Here is a 6375-nt window from a genome sequence, read left to right as displayed (position 1 = left end):
AAGGCTAGAACTATTGTTTTTTTAAGGACGGGACACGGACGCATACAAGAAGTCCTGCTACAACCTCCGTCAAGCCATCAAACTTCTGAGCTTCTGAGTTGACCTTTATATTTTCTTCTTATGCACACTCACATTCCAACACGCATACAAACTCACTCTATCATTTGCTCTCACACACATAATATGCACATACATTTACACTGACTTTACACATGCCCACTCACATACAATCATCACATACGCTGCAACTACTCTGTTTTATCACATATCCTGATGCCTAGTCACCTAGTGGAGCTAGGTGACAACTAACTGTAAGCTCACAGAACGGGACAGCCAAGTGCTGAAGCAAGTAGTGAGTAAAAATTGTTTGTCCTCGGTTGCAACACTCACTACCGAGTTCCAAACTGCCTCTGGATTCAACATCAGCAAAATAACTGTTCGTTGGAAACTTCCTCCAATGGGTTTCCATGGCCGAGCAGCCGCACACAAGCCTGAGATCACCATGCGCAATGCCAAGAGTCGGCTGGAGTGGTGTAAAGCTTGCCGCCATTGAATTCTGGAGCAGTGGAAACGTATTCTCTGGAGTGATGAATCAGGTTTTACCATCTGGCAGTCCAATGGGCTAATCTGGGTATGGCGGATGCCAAGAGAATGCTACCTGCCCTAATGCATAGTGCCAACTGTAAAGTTTGGTAGTGGATGAATAATGGTCTGGGGCTGTTTTTCATGGTTTGGGCTAGGGCCCTTAGTTCCATTGAAGGGAAATCTTAACACTACAGCGTACAATGGCATTCTAGATGATTCTCTACTTTTAACTTTATGGCAACAGTTTGGGGAAGACCCTTTCCTGTTTCAGCATCACAATGCCCCCGTGCACAAAGTGAGGACCATACAGAAATGGTTTGTCGAGATTGGTGTGTGGAAGAACTTGACTGGCCTGCACAGAGCCCTGACCTCAATCCCATTGAGCACCTTTGGGATGAATTGGAACGTCGACTACGGGCCCAATCGCCCATCATCAGTACCCGACTTCACTAATGCTCTTGTGGATGAATGGAAGCAAGTCCCCGCTGCAATGTTCCAACATCTAGTGGACAGCCTTCCCAGAAGAGTGGAAGTTGTTGTAACATCGAAGGTGGGACCAACTCCATATTAACAGTATATACATATGAGATTAATAATGTAGGGTATGTAAACAGCATATAAAGTGGCATTGTTTAAAGTGGCTAGTGATACATTTTTTACATCAATTTCTCCATTATTAAAGTGGCTGGAGTTGAGTCAGTATGTTGGCAGCAGCCACTCAATGTTAGTGGTGGCTGTTTAACAGTCTGATAGCCTTGAGATTGAAAAACAGCTTCTCGGTCCCCGCTTTGATGCACCTGTACTGACCTCGCCTTCTGGATGATAGCAGGGGGAACAGGCAGTGGCTCGGGTGGTTGTTGTCCTTGATGATCTTTTTGGCCTTCCTGTGACATCGGGTGGTGTAGGTGTCCTGGAGGGCAGGTAGTTTTCCCCCGGTGATGCTTTGTGTAGACCTCACTACCCTCTGAAGAGCCTTATGGTTATGGGCGGAGCAGTTGCCGTACCAGGCACGTGATACAGCCAGACATGATGCTCACGATTGTGCATCTGTAAAAGTTTGTGATGGTTTTTGGTGACAAGCCAAATTTCTTCAGCCTCCTGAGGTTGAAGAGGCGCGGCTGCGCCTTCTTCACCACACTGTCTGTGTGGGTGGACCAATTCAGTTTGTCCGTGATGTGTACGCCGAGGAACTTAAAACTTTCCACCCTCTCCACTACTGTCCCGTCGATGTGGATAGGGGGCTGCTCCCTCTGCTGTTTCCTGAAGTCCACAATCCATTATTTTGGAATGATATAATCGATGAGCAGGTGTCCACATCATTTTGGTAATGTACTGTATCTACCTCGATCACTCAAGTATCCCTGCACATTGTAAATATGGTACTGGAACTGACCCTGTATATGGTATGCTTACTTACTTTATTGTGTTTGTCTTATCTTATTTTTATATCTTGTGTTTTTGTTGTACCTTGTTATTTTTAGTATTACATTTTTATTGATTACTGCATTGTTGGGGTTAGAGCTTGCAAGAAAGGCATTTGACTGTACTTGTGCATGTGACATTAAAACTTGAAAAATGAAAAACACAGCAAAAGGACAATACTGGAACAAAATGGAATCCTACTACAACGACTCCAACACTTGTCAGATGTGGTGTCACGCCCTGACCTTAGTTATCTTTGTTTTCTTTATTATTTCGGTTAGGTCAGGGTGTGACGAGGGTGGTATGTGTGTTTTTTGTCCTGTCTAGGGTTTTTTGTATATCCATGGGGTTTTGGTATGTCTAGGTAAATGTAGGTCTATGGTGGCCTGAATTGGTTCCCAATCAGAGACAGCTGTTTATCGTTGTCTTTGATTGGGGATCCTATTTAGGTTGCCATTTTCCATGTTGGTTTTGTGGGTTATTGTCTATGTATCGTTGCCTGTGTCAGCACTAGTGTTTATAGCTTCACAGTCCTTTTATTAGTTTGTTTAAGTGTTATTTCTTTAATAAAGAGGAATGTATTTGTATCACCCTGCGCTTTGGTCTCCTCGTTACAACGAGCGTGACAGAATAACCCACCAAACCAGGACCAAGCAGCGTGAAAAGGAGGAACAGCGATTAATGGGGAAATGAGGAACAGTGACAATATGAGAATAGAGGAACAGTGACAATATGAAGGTACACGTCTAGCACGGAAGCCCGAGAGGCAGCCCCAATCATTTTTGGGGAGGCGGCACACGAGGAGATTGGCTGAGTCAGGTAGGAGACCTGAGCCAACTCCTCGTGCTTACCGCAGGGAGTGTGTATCTGGTCAGGCACCGTGTTATGCAGAGATGCGCACGGTGTCTCCAGTGAGCTATTCTAGCCCGTGGTCTCCAGTATACCTCCTTGGACCAGGATATCCTGTGCCGGCTTTGCGTACTGTGTCTCCGGTGAGTCTGCACAGCCCTGTGCCAGTGCCCTGCATTTGCAGGGCGAAAAGAAACATCCAGCCAGGACGGGTTGTGTCAGCTCTACACTCCAGACCAGTACGCCTCCACAGTCCAGTACGTCCTGTGCCTCCTCCCCGCACTCGCCCTGAGGTGCGTGTCCCCAGCCCGGTACCACCAGTTCCGGCACCACGCACCAGGCCTCCAGTGCGCCTCCAGGGTCCAGTACTCCCTGTTCCTGCTCCTCGCACTCGCCCTGAGGTGCGTGTACCCAGCCCTGTACCACCAGTGCCGGAACCACATACCAGGCCTACAGTGCGCCTTGGCAGTCCAGTACGCCCTGTTCCTCCTCCCCGCACTCGCCATGAGGTACGTGTCCCCAGCCCGGTACCACCAGTGCCGGCACCACGCACCAGGCCTACAATGCGCCTCGCCAGTCCAGAGCGTCCGGTGACAGTACCCAGTCCAGAGCTTCCTGCGACAGTTCACAGGCCGGAACCTCCAACGACGGGCCACAGTCCGGAACCTCCCACGACGGGCCACAGTTCGGAATCGCCCACGACGGTTCCCAGCCCGGAATCTCCCGCAACGGATCCCAGCCCGGGGTCTCCAGCGACGGTCCCCAGCCCGGGATCTCCAGCGACGGTCCCCAGCCCGGGATCTCCAGCGACGGTCCCCAGCCCGGGCTCTCCAGAGATGGTCCCCAGCCCTCAGTGTAAAGAAGGAGGGCGGCGTCCAGAACCTAAGCCGCCACCAAGGTTAGATGCCCACCCAGACCCTCCCATATAGGTTTAGGTTTGCGGCCGGGAGTCCGCACCTTTGGAGGGGGGGGGGGGGGGGTTGCCATTTTCCATGTTGGTTTTGTGGGTTATTGTCTATGTATAGTTGCCTGTGTCACCACTAGTGTTTATAGCTTCACGGTCCTTTTGTTAGTTTGTTTAAGTGTTCTTCCTTTAATAAAGAGGAATGTATTCATATCACGCTACGCCTTGGTCTCCTCGTTACAACAAATGTGACATGTGGCAAGGCTTGCAGACTATTACAGATTATAAAGGAAGACCCAACCGTGAGTTGCCCAATGATGCCTCCTTCCATGACGAGCTAAATGCCTTATAGCTCATGTTGTTTACCTCAAAGCGAGCATAGGTGTGAGGGTTCCCACTGTTCCGGGCGACTATGCCATCTAGCCCTCTATGGCGCAAGGGGGGTAAGACATTTAGAAGGGTTAACATTTGCAAGGCCAGGGACCAGACACAATACCAGGGCATGTGCTCAGAGCATCCACGCCCCACGCCCATTGGGGCTGTAGTGGGAGTTCCTTGGTGTACACATATCTTAGTGAACATGGTCCATACACACCCACACAGTCGTGAAGAGGGCACAAGAGCACCTTTTCTCCCTCCAGAGGCTGAAAAGGTTTGTCATTGGCCACCAGATCCCCAAGAGGACTTACAGCTGCACCACCGCAAGGCTCTATAGAGAGTGGAGCGGACGGCCCAGTTCATCACTGGGGCCGAACTCCCTGCCATCCAGGACCTTTATACCAGGCAGTGTCTGTGGAGGGCCCAGAAAATTGCAAAAGACTTCAGCCACCCAAGCCATGGACTGTTCTCTCTGCTACTATCTGGCATGCAAGTGGTACCATAGCATGTTCCGAGACAGCTTCTGTCTCCAAGCAATAAGACTGCTGAACAGCCAATCAATGGCTATCCGGACTATCTGCACGGACTCTATGCGCACACTCACACTGACACACACACATAACACACACATACTGATGCCACACACACGATCACACATCATATACGCTGCTGCTACTTTTTACTCTTATTATTATCTATCCTGATGCCTAGTTACTTTACCCCTGCCTACATGTCCAAATCTACCTTAACTACCATGTATGCCTGCACATTTAGATGTTATTGGTACTCCTTGTACAGTGCATTTGGAAAGTATTCAGACTCCTTGACTTTTTGCACATTTAGTTACGTTACAGCCGTATTCAAAAAAAGTCCTCATCAATCTACACACAATACCCCATAATGAGAAGCAAAAACAGTTTAGACATTTGTGCAAATGTATTAAAAATAAAAACAGAAATAACTTATGTGCTATTGAAATTGAACTCAGGTGCATCCTGTTTCCATTGGTCATCCTTGAGATGTTTCTAAAACTTGAGTCCACCTGTGGTAAATTAAGTTGATTGGACATGATTTGGAAAGGCACACACCTGTCTATATAAGGTCTGTTGAAAGTGCATGTCAGAGCAAAAACCAAGCAATGAAGTCGAAGGAATCGTCCATCGAGCTCCGAGACAGGATTGTGTCGAGGCACAGATCTGGGGAAGGGTACCAAAACATTTCTGCAGCATTGAAGGTCCCCAACAACACAGTGGCCTCCATCATTCTTAAATTGAAGAAGTTTGGAACCACCGACACTCTTCCTAGAGCTGGCCACCCCGCCAAACTGAGCAATCGGGGAGAAGGGCCTTGGTCAGGGAGGTGACCAAGAACCTGGTGGTCACTCTGACAGAGCTCCAGAGTTCCTCTGTGGAGATGTGAGAATCTTCCAGAAGGACAACCATTTCTGCAGCACTCCACCAATTAAGACTTTCTGGTAGAGTGGCCAGATGGAAGGTACCTAACGACTCTCAGACCATGAGAAACCACATTCTTTGGACTTATGAAACCAACATTGAACTATTTGGCCTGAATGGAGGAAACCTGGCACCATCCCTACGATAAAGCATACCACCATGCTTCATCGTAGTAGAATGGTAGAATCATGCTTTGGGGATGTTTTTCAGCGGCAGTACTGGGAGACTAGTCAGGATCGAGGGAATGATGAACGGAGCAAAGTACAGACAGATCCTCGATGAAAACCTGCTCCAGAGCACTCCGCCCCAGTCTAAGGTCCTAAGGTTCACCTTCCAACAGGACAACAACCCTAAGCACACAGCCAAGACAACGCAGGTGTCACGATTATTGTTTTAAGAATCGGACCAAAATGCAGCGTGGTTTCGCTTCATCATCATTATTTAACGTGAACCGGCAAAAAACAAGAAAGAAGAAAGAAACGAACGTGAAGCTATGTAGTGCTAACCAGCAACTATACACAAAACAAGATCCCACAACCAACAAGTGGGAAAAGGCTGCCTAAGTATGATCCCCAATCAGAGACAATGAAAGACAGCTGCATCTGACTGGGTACCATACCAGGCCAACCTAGAAATAAAGAAACTAGAATGCCAAAATGCCAAAACCCAAAATAGAGAATAAAGGATCTCTAAGGTCAGAGCGTAACAGCAGGAGTGGCTTCGGGACAGCTCTCTGAATGTCTTTGAGTGGCCCAGCCAGGGCCCGGATTTGAACCCAATCTA

The sequence above is a fragment of the Oncorhynchus mykiss genome, chromosome 12 (genome assembly GCF_013265735.2).
Source record: "Oncorhynchus mykiss isolate Arlee chromosome 12, USDA_OmykA_1.1, whole genome shotgun sequence".
Taxonomy (NCBI): domain Eukaryota; kingdom Metazoa; phylum Chordata; class Actinopteri; order Salmoniformes; family Salmonidae; genus Oncorhynchus; species Oncorhynchus mykiss.
The sequence above is the reverse complement of the archived record's forward strand: the minus strand, read 5'-3'. Positions refer to the sequence as shown.